Below are 15,937 nucleotides of genomic sequence, written 5' to 3'. Positions count from 1 at the left end.
AGCATTACACATACTACACATGTCTCTGTCTCACAGCCTCTACGGCCCAACCACAAACCCAACATACTAGTCATAGGAGAGTCTATCATGAGACACACAGATGTGCTGCTCACAAGGCTAGACAAGGCGAAGGTCACAGTAAGTTGCTTGTCAGGTGCTAGAATCTGCCCTATCACACATGCACTCAAGTCTCTTAACAACAGATACTCTGTTGTAGTCCATGTTGGTGTGAATGACTAGAGACATAACTCTCTGGACTATATGAAGAGAGACATGATTGACCTCACTGAATATGTGTCCCAGGCAGGTATGTCCCTAGCCTTAAGCAGCATCCTACCATCACCCAGAATGATACCTCAATGCAAACAGAAAATTATTGACTTTAACAATTGGCTTAGTTTCTGGTGTCATTCCAAGGGGATCAAGTATCAGAAAACCTGGGAGGACATGATTGACAGACCACGATGCTTTGCCAGAGATGGCCTTCATCTGTCTCCCCTGGGCTTTAGGCTTTTGGCAAAGGATCTTGCCTCCCCCATAGTGCCTTTTTTAGGCAAAGTCATGAGCACAAAATTACCAACATGAAAAATTCTTATAAACGAAATTTAAAGGTCATGCTGATAAATGCTAGGAGTCTTAGAATGAAACTGCACTCATTGCAAGCATTCCTTGCCCTGGAGGATGCTGACACTTGTGCAGTCACTGGAACCTGGTTCAGAGCTGCGGAGAGCACCCCAACCTTACCAGGTTAGTCATCATACCATACTTTCACACCACAAATGGAGGGCTGCAAAACCAAAGGAGGTGGTTTCAATATTTATCAAAGCCATACACGCCTCCAGGCTGGTCAATTGGTATGACGCACAGGAGACACTCCAAGTGCAGTTAACTGTTGACAAAACACCTATTCAAATCATAGCCAGCTACAGACCCCCAACCATGACTCAGTAAGCCCACTCTCCCTATCTGGACTTACTTGAATCCATCAAGATTCAACACTCTACCCTGATCCTGGGTGACTTTAACTACCCAACCATAGAGTGGAAGACCTATTCTAGCCCAAACATGAATGCCCAGAGCTTCCTAGACTTCATCAATGTAAATGCATTAGATCAGCTGGTCAACACCCTATGAGAGGGTACATAAGTATGTTGAGTGGCATGGAAAGAGAGACCTGTATCAGATGGAGGATGGACAGCAGGCCTCCTCTGAGCACCACTAACAACCCTCCTGCATGGCATCTCATCCACACTTTGGCTACGGCCAGAGTCAACAGGCACTGAAACCACAGTACCTACACTTCCCTGAGTGAGTGTCTCACCCTCCACCTGTCCATTGCCTGAGGGTTCACTGGAATATATAGGCGCAGGCCTGCTGGCTGTGTTATATGGAATTACAGGGGATAGATGAATGCCAACCTCAGTGTCTTATTCAACCTGTGCACCCCTTGACTGTGCCTCTGCTTGGCTACCATCATCATCAGAGTCTACTGTTACTCTGACATCAGGTGGTAGTAGTCCCACACTTCCACTGTCAGGATCACCTGTGATGATAAGCAATAAACACAGAAAAAAATTAATAACTATACGACTATAGTCACATATATGCTAACAAACAGTGGTGCCACTGTTAGAGACAGTACAGAAATACACAGAACAGTCAGAACACAAACATCACAAACTTAATATTTCTTTGAGATGCTCATCAGTACTGATATAAAAATACCTCCAAGAACTCACAAGGACCAAGACTTAACTCAGCTTTATTCCAAAATTAAAATTGAGCTTAATTTTAATTTTGGAATAAAGCTGCATTAAGTTTTGGTCCTTGTGAGTTCTTGGAGGTATTTGGTTATAGAGTTTGAATTTTGGAGCGTTTGGTAAACTGATATAAAAATGTTTGGCTTACATTGTGCAGATGATTGCAGGCACCCTATTATGTTTGGTGCTGGAAGAAGTTAAGAAAAAGGTAAGGACAACATCATCAAAATTAACAGTAACACAGGGGGTAAAACTTTTTTCCCTTTAGATGTCCATTAATTATACTTTCAACAAGAAATTGGATGACAAGTCCAACCTAATGCCATGGGTAATCAATCAGAATGTGTTATTAACTGTAGTAGTCTACAATCCCCCTAACCAATTTCTTGTTAAACAGAACTAATGGACTTTGTGTAAATATTTTATTATACAAGAGTATTTAACAATTGAGATGCATATACCTACCTGGAAGCTCCTCCTGAGACATACTTGCTACTTGATGTCCATGAAACAGTCAAGGACATGCTGTTCTGCACTTTTCTGGGAGCTGTCTGGATCCCTGACATTGGGCAGGAACTCTTCATTTGCTGTTAGTGGTGGCTCTGTAGCAGCTCCCCTGGTACCCATCTGACTACAGGCCACTGCATCTGCTCTCCTCCAACCAGATGAGATCAGGTCAGTGGCTCTGTGACACACCTGATCATATGTCTTGTTGTGGCTGCCTACTGCTTCACATCTGCAACTATCTGTTGTCAAATTTGCATTCTGACTGACATATCTCCATGTCTCCTCTCAAGCAGAAAGGCACCAGGTCACCTAAAAGCTTCCACAATGAACCAAATCAAGTGCATAGTTAGTCTGTAACCCAGTCCAATACTGACAACCATTCATGCAGGGGTTCATATAGTCTCCTTTCTCAAGCCCAAAGAAATAAAAAAGTTCAAACACCAATTTTAATAAATAGTTGCTAATACAAAAACATTAAGTGCTTTTGTCCACCAACTTTGGATTTTCTCAGAATGTTTGTCACATTCTGGTTATTAAGCTTCCACAATAACCTGATTCTCAGGGTCACTGAAGGTTTTTTTGGGGGGATTGAGACATCTGGGTGCCACAGTCCTAAGTGACCTAAAACACAACAGAAGGATAATGCACATAAGTATGCAAAACAAAGGAGAGTAACAATAGCAACATATCTTTGTTTGTGCCAAAACAGAAATGCAGCTTTGCACCCCCATCCCCAAAGAACAGGAAAATTACACATTTTGCTAGCAAACCATCAGTGCAATGCTAAAAGTTCTATCAGATGAACTATCCCTGAAACACATGTACAGATTTAACATAGAACATTCTATTTATTGCCAATTATGTATACTTGTGAAATGCCTGACAAATATGCCCATGCCATCAGTACACTTCCAAGTAATGCCTACAGATAACAGTAATATTTGCAAATTAATATATACAAATATTAAACATATTTTTAATGGCATTTCAGCATATACAATATATAGCTGAAAAATGCAAGCATACCTTCTCAAGCTCAGTAGTCTTCTGTGCAGATATATCCCAAAGTAATAGCCTTTTCTGTGTTCTCCACGTAAACAAGTCTCCTCACCTTCATGTTCCCTAGTCACATAGTTGCCTTTTTATAGTGTAGATTCAGGGCTGCAAGCATGATGAAGATGCAAATGAGGTGTGAACTCATTACAATTGCTGAATCCCAAATACCTAGCCCTGTGTTGCAGATGTAAACATAGTGCAGGCACTCCCTCAGTGTTTGCTGCCAATGGATTACAACTGTGAGTGATTACTGGCATGGAGATGGAAAATACAACAGCAATGCATACTGTTGTACCTCCAGTGGGTGTGTTAGGTTAGACTTACAAAGCATATAGAAGTCATTTTATCAAGGTTGGAAATATAAGTAAGCAGCACACATTTCACAGGTTTTGTTCATTGACATCCAACCTCCCCTTCATTTGTTGACAACTATATTATTGCCATTTAATATACTCACACATTTTAAGGACAATGATATATAACTCCTTACAGATTGCATGTCTGAGATTACTAGTCACATAAGAGAAGAATGAGCAAGAAACAGAGAGGTAAAACAGAGCTGCATTTTTGCAAACAATAGTCATAAATGGTTGTGTGATCACTCAGTGCACTACATTCAAAATTAATACACGTGCAAATAATTGTTATGCGGTTGTTTGGTACTGTGGATGATGTTCCAGTTGGTTGTATGCAGATAGATTTCAATTCCCTTCTGCAAAGCTGTTTGTATGGCAAAGAGGGATAAGGCACCCTTGTTGTGTTCTGAAGGTTCACTGGAGTGAGAGTTCAATCCAGACTTATGCAGAAATTTTTCATGTGTACTAACAAACATTTTGCAGTGTTTTTTCATAGATTGCTTTTCTTCATTTCAACTACTTTTTAAATTTTTGCTCAAACAAGGAAAACAGAGAAAATGAATATCAGGTTTGGCTGTGCTTATCTCATTTGTGTGATGCTTAACAGTGTGCAAACCTGGACTAGTGGTCCCCACAGGAGGAAGACAGAACACCAGCAGACAGGGTGTCTGTAAAAGTGTAAAGGTAAAAAAGGATACATTGTTGCAATTTTTGCTTTCCATCACTCAGCATTGCTTAGCAGTGAGGCACGGCAGTTAGCAAGCTTCCCCAACATCTGCAGCCATTGAACACCTGCAGGCAGAATGCAGACAATCAATAACTGAAAATGGATACATTCAATTAATTATTCTGGACACCATGAAAACACCCATTGTTGCATGTTGGTTAACATAGAGAACTTAAGAATGAGTAGGAAATTATGGAACTGTCATGTAACTAGTCCTGTGGCAGCAGGTGTGAGTGTAGGGCTGGAATACAGATGGTCCTGGGTTCTAGTATAAGGTGTGCAACCTATTTTTGCTGTTGTGACAGTGCAGTGTATAGCAATAACTGAGAAGAATACAAGTGTTATTTCAATATATTTGTGGCAAAAGGTGTAAATGCAGGGCTGCCATACACGTGGTCCTGAGTTCTAATACAGGACATTCCAAACATTTTACTGCTGTTCCATTTCCAATTGTATTCAGTCACACTTATAACATTTTAGATAGAGGAGTTGATATGAATTATATGTATGAAGGATAAGGCACCCTTATTGTTTTTCAGATGTATGACTGAGGATATACTGTCAACTATATTTCTATAAGTATGATTCTGCTATCTGGACTTGGATGGCCTTCACAATTAAATAAGACACATACACAACTGGATCTATATACAAGAACCTTGTCAGGTCAGGCACACATACATGTGCAACACCTAAAACTGACAGCTGCATTTATGAATGATTCCTGACTATGTCTGAGCAGCACTTCTTCTGTGGCAAAGATGGAAAATCAACGGTGTGGAAGAAAATGTTTTGACCCTTATGCCTAGGTCTGAATCCCACACTTCAAAAATCAATTTTACCAGTGTAAAGCCAAAAACAAGTTTTTTAGATCATGGCATTCATGCCTCCAGTGCATGTCTGCAAACTTAACTCAACTAACAGGTACCTTCTAATTTTCAATATATATTTCCAAGCTGCAACAGCAAACACCCCTCAAACTAAGGTCAAGTTTCAAGTTAATCTTCCAATGTAAAATATTTCTTTCCTCCCTGCTTGGCACTGCTGCTCTCTGCTTAACATTATGCAAACATGGTTGGTATCAATGCTCGGGTGTGTACACTACGAGTAAATGAGATAAAAGGATTTGGTGGAAAGCATTAGTTGCCATTGCTCTTGTTCAGGTGTTATACATGTCTGGAGTTAGAGGGGAGGCTGTCCAGTTTAGGGCATAGAGGTGGGGTGTCCAGGAGTCTAGGATATTTACTGGACTCCTGGTGAAGTGCATCTGCCAAAGGCTTCTACAAGGGGGCTATTCTGGCTCACATTATAAGTCTAAACTTGGAGTAGTTTGTCTCAGGCTGTATCCAGTGCTACTGGCATCCCACACACTTGAGAACAGTATAAGCATAATTTTAATGACCTACAGAGGCACAAATGGGATACCCTCAATCAGTAGTTGAATGAATTTCAAACTGCTGACATCCCACAGCTGTGTAAATATGATAATCAAGAGTATTTGTAATAATTAGAAAGCTAAATATAGGCAAGACTGGTATGCATAATGCTCTCCTGTTCTTTTCTGTTCTTCCCACAGCTAATGCTCAAAGAGAGTTCAGTAAACAGGCTCATGCTGATTGAATGGAGAGACTGAGTGAAGCAAGTGGCATGTATGCACCGCAAGAGAAGTATTATTGTAGCTTTAAAAGTTAAAGATAGATGTTTGGGTTTTTTATGCAATTGTAGCAAATTGAGCTTGCATATCATAACTGTAAAAGCAAGTATGCATGTATTAATCTGTAACAGAAACCAACTTTAGGAACTGAGTATAAGACTGCAGTCACAGGTGGTGGGTTCAAATACCATGCATAACAACTATACAATACTGCATTTCTTTAATAATATTACATTAACGTAAACGCTATACAAGTAGCATAAATGCCATGCTGTTAACTGTAATCTGCTCAATTGGATTAAGCATATGTGCAATATATGCGCATTTCAAGAATTACTTTCAAAAATCTGCAGTTTCAGTGTGTAGTTGTTAGGATGTATACTTGAATGTAATACTTTGGATAAAATAGTTACATAATTGTGTTAATGCATTTGTATGTCACATATGATGGTACTAATTTTATCTTTTTTCTCTCACCCCAATCCTTATCTCTCTTTTCTATATTCTGTTTTGTGTTGCCAAAATGTCTCCATATCATCCATCTGTACCAAATCACTAAATGCTTCACAGCACAGTGAGGTAGGCCATCACCAGTGGATCAGCCTGCCCCCACTCTACTGGCTCTAGCACTGATGTCCAGCACATCTGGGACTCAACCTAGCAGCACTACTTCTACTGCCCCTGCACTACCTGCATCTTCAGGTAGTACTGCCCTGGTGGCTGGTGCTGTGGTACCCTCCAGGAGCAGTGGCAGAGGTGGGGCTTTCATCACCGGCCAAAAGATGCCAGGGTTGGTGCATAGGGTTGTGCACCACACCATTGGTGTATCCCTATGCTGGATAGAGAAGCTGCTGTCCCTCATGGTACATAGGAGGAGGAGACATCAAGCATTCCACCTTCCATTGGAGTAAGGAACAGTAATGACAATCCAGTGGGTGAGGACCAGATTCTCACTTTCTCCATGTTTGACTGGTATAAACCTGTATTGTCCCCTCCTTCACCCCAATTTTGGTGTCCCCCAACCTTTTGTGTCCCTCAGCATCCCTGTCCTCTTGTCTTATTTGTTTGCATTTGCTTCCTCACCTACCCAACTAACATGACCCAGAAATATATACTTCCATTACCCAGCATTCCCCTCTTACTGAACTCAAAAAAAATGGGCACCTGTCCCAGAAAAAAAATATTGTTTCATATATAGCACTACATTTCGCATATGTGTCTTCTTGACAAACTTCATTCAGTCCAATTGGCTATAAAACATGATTATGTTGTTGTCACCCCACTTTCTGGAGGTGACAGTCCAAATTCAGCTAATATTCTGCACATATATTCAGTTTTCACTGTTGAAGAAATATATAGCTTTTGTTCTTTCCAAACTCCCTCCTGCACATTCCTGTATTGTTTTCCCTTTGCTCTTCCCCCTGCTTGCTCCCCATTTCACATCTTTTCTATCTACCTCATTTTAACATCTAGAATCTGGTCAAAATATAGAATCACACACAACACACATAAGTACCAGTTAAAGCAATGGCTCTGTTAATTTTTTTTGGCCTCTGTGTTTACATGGAGTTTGGCATCTTGCAACAATGTCAAGTGACAGTGAGCAACACTACAGTGCTGCTGTTACCTCCACTCAATGCCATTTTAACCCACTGTACAATGCCAGCACACAGCAATGCGTGCACTATAAAAGAATTAATGTCATTGCATTACCACTGTCTATTTAAAAGTATTAGATACACCTGGATTCAAACTCAGTATCATCTGGGCTCAAAAAGAAACATCTCAAGACATTTACACCTGCTGCCACAGAGTCAGCTAAGCAGTAGATGTGTTTCCTAGACTCAATACTAACTCTCAGAATTTTAGCAATGTGGCTCGCATTTGTGCACTGCTTAACTACATGCAAACAGGGAAAGTAATGGAAGTGTGTATCTCGCATGCACAAACATTTTGTCAACCATTGTACAAACCTGCTGCTCACCACTGCACTATGCAAAGTGATTATTAGCATGCATTAGTGCGTTTACTGCCTATTTACTCTAAGCTATGAAACTACAAGTGAAAACATAACAAACTGAAGGCCCTATCTAACAATATGTCACATATTTACAATGCAGCCATGTGTTGCCTCCCCCATGCACAGCAACCCTGGTCTCTCACTACTAGTTCACAAATATATCAACTATACTACATAAATTAATAACAAATGTGTGATATGCAATGCAAATCAATCAGGTAACATATAGAACTAAAACTATATTCACAGCTGAACATGCCTACATATCCATCAACTGACCCTGGGAACTATTGACCCATAAGCCTAACCAGCCTTATCTGCAAGTCTATGGAAAGAACCATCATGGACCTTATCCACAAGGACATAGGCAACCTTCAAAGTCTTGACTTGACCCAGTTTGGTTTTGTCAAGGGTAGATCTTGCTTCTTAAACCTAGTGGACTTCTTTAAAAATGTCACCAAAGCCCTGGATGAGGGAAAACAGTGCATACTGCCTATCTTGATTTAACCAAGGCCTTTGATGCAATCCCCCATCCAGGTATCATAGAGAAACTCTCCCATCTGGGGATTAACCCATACATTACTAAATGGGTATCCAACTGACAGAATGCACACTGTCAAAGTTGGGGAGTCCACCTCCACCAGTAGACCAGTTACCAGTGGAGTACCACAAGGATCTGTGCTGGGTCATCTACTGTTTGGAAACTATTTCTCTGAAGTCCAGGTGAAGGTAGATGGCCTGTGGCTTACCAAGTTTGCAGATGACTGTAAACTGGGCACAATCATATTGACTCCTCCAATGATGTTAACATATTACAGAAAGGGCTGCCACAGACAAATGATTAGTGCCAAACTCATGGATTGAAATGTAAGAGAAAAATGCCTCATTGTCTGCTTTCACAAAGTAGTAGCCCCTGCTAATTATGATATACATCAGATCTGATGAAGTCTCAATTTAATCAGAGATGAAAGTGCTTATCTTTTATTTTATCTACGTGTGTGCTGTAGTTTTAAAAGCTTTTTTAACTTTACTTTTTACAGTTTTCTTAAAGTTGTTCAGGTACTGTTTCAGCTTGGATTTAGTTGGTTTGTTTTGTTCTGGTTTTGAAACTCCTATGAACCTATGAATCTGTGCAGGCTTCCCAACATCTCTCCTACATCCACTGTTGATGTCATCCACTATAAGTTGTCCTGCAGCCTTGTAAAAGTCAGTCTTGTACAGTGGTGCTTGCATGAAGTATTGAGCTCTGTAATCTGTATATTCAGATAAGCAGGGGTTCTGTTTTCACTGCAGTCATCTGGGGTGCATGAGTTTGTGTGTGTTTGTGCACTTGCTTGACATTATAGAGAGCCTTTTATACCAGCATGTGGGACACTGTTATTAGCATGTTCTCCTCACCAGACACTTCTAATGTCATCAGCTATAAAGTGTTGTTTGAGACATTCCAAGTCAAACTTGAGCTGTGGAGCTTGCTTTACATACAGATATCTGTAGTCTGTGTACTTAGATAGGTAGGGACTTTGTTCTCACTGCAGTCAACTGAGTGTATGTGTATGTGTTTGTGCACCTGCTTGACATTACAGAGAGCCTTTTATACCAGCATATGGGACACTGTTATTACCATATTCTTCTCATCAAGCACTGCTGTTGTCATCAGCTATATCTGATTTGCTGATGTACACTATTCCCATCAGGGCAGCATCAGAGACTGGTCTGGAGGCCAGGCAGATCTCATCTCATCCTATATGATACAGATTACAGTGACATGGCTTTCAGTCTATCCACATACATCCTGGCATTGTTTGTAGGCCCTGTGTTTTCTTGGTGAGAAACCCCTATGGTCTGTCCAACTGCTGCATGTGTCTGGTGAGGTACATGCAAAAGAAAGCATTATACTCTATTAGTGCTCTGATGAGGTTCTAGTACAGTGCTGTAGTATAACCCTTAAATATGAATATGATGGCATGACTTATGATGTGCACAACATAGGATTCAATACGAGTGTGGACTCTTGGTGGTTGAAGTTCAGATTGCTCTCTACATGTATTCCCAGGTCTTGCATCATTGGGTTTCAGCAAAGTGGGACTTATGTCAATGTTGTAATTAGCAGGGAATTCCAGTTTGCAGAAGGAAAAAATAAAGACATAGTTTTGCATTTATTTGTAGTCCTTGTGGCTTTGTCACCAATCACGTGTCTGTGTTAGCCCCTCTTGTAGTATGTTATCATCACTGGTGGACTCAATGATTGCACGCAATATGCAAGAATCAGCAAATGCAGTAAGCCTGAACTGTCAAGAAGTAGATTCCAAACAGTAAAGGTCCAACCACAGATCTCTGGAGTATGCCAATGGTAACATCTCTACTGGTACAGGTAGATTCCACAACTTTCACAGTATGTGTCCTGTTGATGAGCCAATTGGTTACCCATCTAGTGATGTAAGGGTTTATTTGCAGCTGGGAGAGTTTCTCAGTGATACCTACATAGGGGATTGTGTCCAAACACTAGGCCAGACCAGCATAGGCAGTATACAATGTCTTACCTTCATCCAGGCCTCTCACACAGAATAAATGGGATGTGACAATATCACAGGTCACCTATAGCATGACTCAGCACATACACCTTCCTGACACAGTTGAATACACACTTCAACACACCATCCACAGAGACTATGTTCCTGTAAAAGGGTGTACATCAACATGCATCCATCTGAGTTGGGGGAGACAGTACCTGATGCATGCATGTATAGATACATCCTGGCTCTCCTCATCTGTGAGGTAGACCAACATGTCATCGTGGACCTTTTCTAAATGGACACTAGTAATATCCTGACTATGTGCAACAGACCTATGTGAGTTGTTAATGCTACACCATGTCTGTTACATCTGTTAGATGTCCTCAAAGAGGTCATTGAGGGCAAGGATGGTAGCAACACTAACATACTTTTGAACTTGACAAGCCCAAGGCATTTGACACAAATGCACAGTGAGGTATTCACTCAGCATTGTCAGATGTGGCCATAAACTCCTATATCACCAAGTGGGGAAACCACTGTATCACATACGTGGCATCTACATATGTTGAAATGTGTGAAGTGACCTATATCTCAGGTCCAGTGATCAGGTCTTTAAATCAGAGCTGTCTGCTAGGCCTTTTCCTGTCTATTGTTTAAGTCACAGACTTCATGAATGACACACACATCCTGTGTCTACACTGCTGTCTGAAGGACTACGGATTGTGGGCAATCATTGACTCTAACCATGATATTAGTATAATACAGACAGTCTCAACACACACCAAAGATTGCTGTCACAGCCATGACAACACCAGCAATAAAACAAAAACATGGGGAGATTTGTTACGTCAGGAAAACAACAACCCAAGGATAAAGCAGACATCCCACCCTATAATCAGACCACTACATATGTGACCTGTGTCCTCGGCTATATGGTATGTGGAATGTCCACCAGCATGAGGTTACAGTGCTGACTACTCCTTTGTATGTAATACAACTACTTGAGTACATGAAGGACATCCACATCACAGGCCATAATACCTCCATATTTCACAGCCTTCATCACACCAGCTGACTACAATGCACACTTCTTCACATACCTCCCTACACATCTTCTGTCAATGTGTAACTGAAGTGTACCACATTAGCCACAGTGACCTGTCACACATCTTACTAGCTATACCAAGGTATTCTTTTTGTGGCATAAACATTACTGTCCGATGGTGCAGAACACCATCAAGTTGTTACAACAGATAGATGTGTGATACCTGTTCTGTTCATAGCTGTTTGCCAACATTAACTGCACGGGTAACATTCATAACAGTGTGGATTGTGCCATATATATATATATATATATATATATATATATATATATATATATATATATATGGGTTCATATTACACCGTCGACAACTGACTAAATCGACAACCGGCCCTGTAGCACCAATTTAACGAAACCGCACAGCATCGACACTTTAAATAATCGACACTGACTCTACTGACAACGCGCTACACCGACATCGCGTATTACAGCTAACGGTATTAACATGTGTGAGGTAGGGGATGTAGTTATAATGTTAGACTGAGTGACATAAGTTTAGAAATACATCCCCTACCTCACACATGTTAATACCCGTTAGCTGTAATACGCGATGTCGGTGTAGCGCGTTGTCGGTAGAGTCAGTGTCGGTTATTTAAAGTGTCGATGCTGTGCGGTTTCGTTAAATTGGTGCTACAGGGCCGGTTGTCGATTTAGTCTGTTGTCGACGGTGTAATATGAACCCATATATATATATATATATATATATATATATATATATATATATACTTCTTATAATGTTGTCCATGAGCCTTTACCTTGGGCACGCTTCCTGGAGACCTCTGCTGAGATTATACTCATATTCAAGCAAATCAGTTTGTACAGCTTCACAATATGCACCCTAACCAAACTGTATATAACATCCCTGATAGATGTCCTCTGCATTGTTCATGTAAGGATGATAATCTCAAGCAGACATCTTCTCCATTATGTCACCTAGTGTGACAGTCCCATAATACACATTTTCACTGTGAAGTCTGTATTCTACCATATTGATATGGGATTGGTGTTTCTGTCTTCCATTGACATGCCCTCATTTGCTGTACATTAGGTTGTTTCACACGTCCTCTTTCCTGTGTTCATTCCTACAATTTATCTGTGTGTGCCTCTTCAATCCACACACTTCCCCTGAGTATTTATTTTATGTCACAGTCAATGTACCCTTAGAGATCATTTACACAACTTCAGTACAGAATGCCTGGAATGGGATTTCACAATAGTCTTGCATACACTGCATACACAGTCATGTAGTGTGTTTGGACTATATATATATATATATATATATATATATATATATATATATATATATATATATATATATATATATATATGTGTGTTAAGTCCTTGTAATCATTTTGATATTCTGCACAATCCTGCTAACCTACTGTGCTCTGAGGTAACAGGTTTGCTATCTGTATTCCCTTACAAAGTTTCCTAGTCAGCAACACTGCTGCCTGCCATGAAACTGCACTTATTTACATTTAAACCCTGTGCACTACATGAATATGTATATAGGTTCATAGGTTGGTACTAGGCTATCGGCCCTAGAGCCTATACAAGCCTAGCCATAACAATTCCCTGGCTATTTCTTCCCACACTATTTACTTCCCTGCACCCCTGTCTAGCAGGGCGACTGACATGATCCCCTGGGTGAATTTCCTTTCTCCCATCCAATCATCAAAGTTCCTTTTGAAGATGGCCAAAGAGGTGCTCTGCTTGATATGTATGGGCAATCTATTCCAGAGTCTGGGGAGTCTCTGGGTCAGGAATCTATCCCTCCAGCATGTTTTGTTTATTGTGATGACAAGGTTTAGATCCCTGGTGCATGTGGCTCTTAAGGATTGGGATTTCTTTAAGTGTAGCATGTCCAATAGCTCTGGGTTTGACATGGCCTTGCATGTTAAGCAGAGATCGCCTCGGAGTAGATGACATGCGACAGAGTATAGCTGGAGTTTGTTAAGGCAGTCATCATATGGCATCTGCTTTAGGTCTGTGATTCTTTTAGTGAGGTATTTTTGTGGCCTTTCCAGTTGTTGCAGATGTCTTGAGAGGTACATACCAAATGGGGTGTTGTATTCTATAATGGGTCTAATGAGGGATGAGTACAGTGGGACAATGACCTCCTTTTTTCTGGATGAAAAGCCATTAGTGATGAGGTGTGCCACATAGAATGATTTCCTGACTGTTGTGACGATGTGGTTATTGAAGGTGAGACCACTGTCCACCTGTGTCCCTAAGTCCCTTATCACACTTTCGGTGTTTAGTGTACTGCCACCTATGTGGGGATTCATGGGTACATGTTTTTTCCCAAAGGGGATAACTATACATTTTTTGGCATTGAGCTTGAGCCCATGGCTCTGGCACCAAGCATCTGTTTCTGTAAGGCCCTTTTGTAGAGTATCCACATAATTTGGGGATTCAATAATGGCTCCCAGTTTGCAGTCATTTGCGAACTTTGTTTGCCACAGTCCCTTAGTGTTGGCCTGTACTTCAGAGAAGTAGATGCCAAACAAGAGAGGTCCCAGGACTGAACCCTGAGGTACTCCACTTGTCACTTGTCTGGAGCTGGATTTGGAGTCAGCTATTTTTACAGTGTGGGTTCTGTCAGTAAGCGGCAACTCATCAAGTGATGTAAGGATTACTGCCCAGCTTAGTAAGTTTATGTATGATTCTAGAGTGGGGGATGGTGTCAAAGGCCTTGGCAAGATCCAGATAGGCTGTGTGGACTGCTTTACCCTCGTGCACGACTCTGGAGACTGATTCGAAGAAGTCAATCAGGTTCAGGAGACAAGATCAGCCCTTCATGAACCCAAACTGGGTGGGGTCAAGTGTTTGAAGGTTGCCAATGTCTTTGTTTATAAGTTCCATGATAATACGTTCCATGGCCTTGCAGATCAGGCTCATCACACTGATGGTGCAGTAGTTCCAGGGATCCAAGGTGGATCCCCCTTTGTGGAGTGGGATAACTGTAGCTGTGCGCCACTCAGTGGGCACGAAGCCTGAGGTGAGGGTATGATTAAACATGACACTTAGGTGAGGTGCCAGTTCATTTTGTAGTTCATGTAGTACACAGCCCGTGGTGTCATCTGGTCCCATGGATGCTGTATTCTTAGCTTTGGAGAGTGCGTTTTTTACCTGTGTGGCCATTATTACCTGAATTTGGCAATCTTCCGGTATTGAGATGGGCCATTTAGGGGGTGAGAGGGGGGTGAAGTTGGCACTGAATCGATCTGCCAGGATATTGGCAATATCCTTGGGATCAGTATATTTAATGCCATTCTGTTTTAGCTCAGAGCAGATCTGAGCATTGCCATTTAGATTCTTGACATAGTTATAGAATGCATTGTGGTTGTCTTTGGAATCTTTGGCAATTGTATTTTCGTAACTAGCTTTGGAGGATTTTATGAGGGATTTCAGCTTCTTACTGAGGCTGGTAAGGGAGGTTTTTGCATCCTGGGATTTTCCTCTTTTCTGCAACAGTTTCTTCCTTTTGTTGTAAAGTTTGTTTATGGCAGGGGACCACCAGAATGGCTTCCTTTTTTTGGAGGAGAGCATCTTGGTTCTATTTGGGATAGTACGATTCATGCATGAGTGGATGTGCACGTACAGTGGCTTAGTGTAGGACTCAGCAGTCGAACTTTCAGTTCCTGTTTGCATGGGTGTCATGAAGTTTGTAACTTCTGACTTGAGTAGCATGAAGTTGGCTTTGGAGAAGTTCTTTATGAAGGTTTCCTTACTGGGGGGGGGGGGTGTGGATTTTTAAAGTGATTAGCTTATGGTCTGACCTGACCAACGAGGGGGTGACCATAGCTGTGGAGCATTGATTTTCCATGTTGGTAATGACCAGGTCTCGGATATTGGAGCCCCTGGTGGGACTATGGATTAGTTGATCCAGGGCATTGGAATTTATGAATTCCAAGACCCGTTTGGCAAAGGTGATGGTACACGAGTAGTTTTCCCAGTTAATGGCAGGGTAGTTGAAATCACTCAGTATTAGGGTGTTTGGTTGTATATTAATATTTTCCAGTATGTTTAGAAAGGTGTAGTGAGAATCTTGGGACATGGTGGGGGATCTGTAGCAAGCTTAGTTGCACCTGGAGAATTTCAGATGCATTGTGTTGGCAACTAACCTGGTGGTGTGAATATCCTTGGTGAATATGGACATTCCTCCACCTTTAGTGTTTTGATCCTGGTTTGGTGGCCGAAAAGTGTGGTAAGAGTTGTAGCCTGGTATTGCAGGGGTGC

This window comes from Protopterus annectens, chromosome 7.part0 (assembly GCF_019279795.1).
Source record: "Protopterus annectens isolate FY-2018-M chromosome 7.part0, PAN1.0, whole genome shotgun sequence".
Lineage (NCBI taxonomy): Eukaryota > Metazoa > Chordata > Ceratodontiformes > Protopteridae > Protopterus > Protopterus annectens.
Note: the sequence above shows the minus strand (reverse complement) of the source record.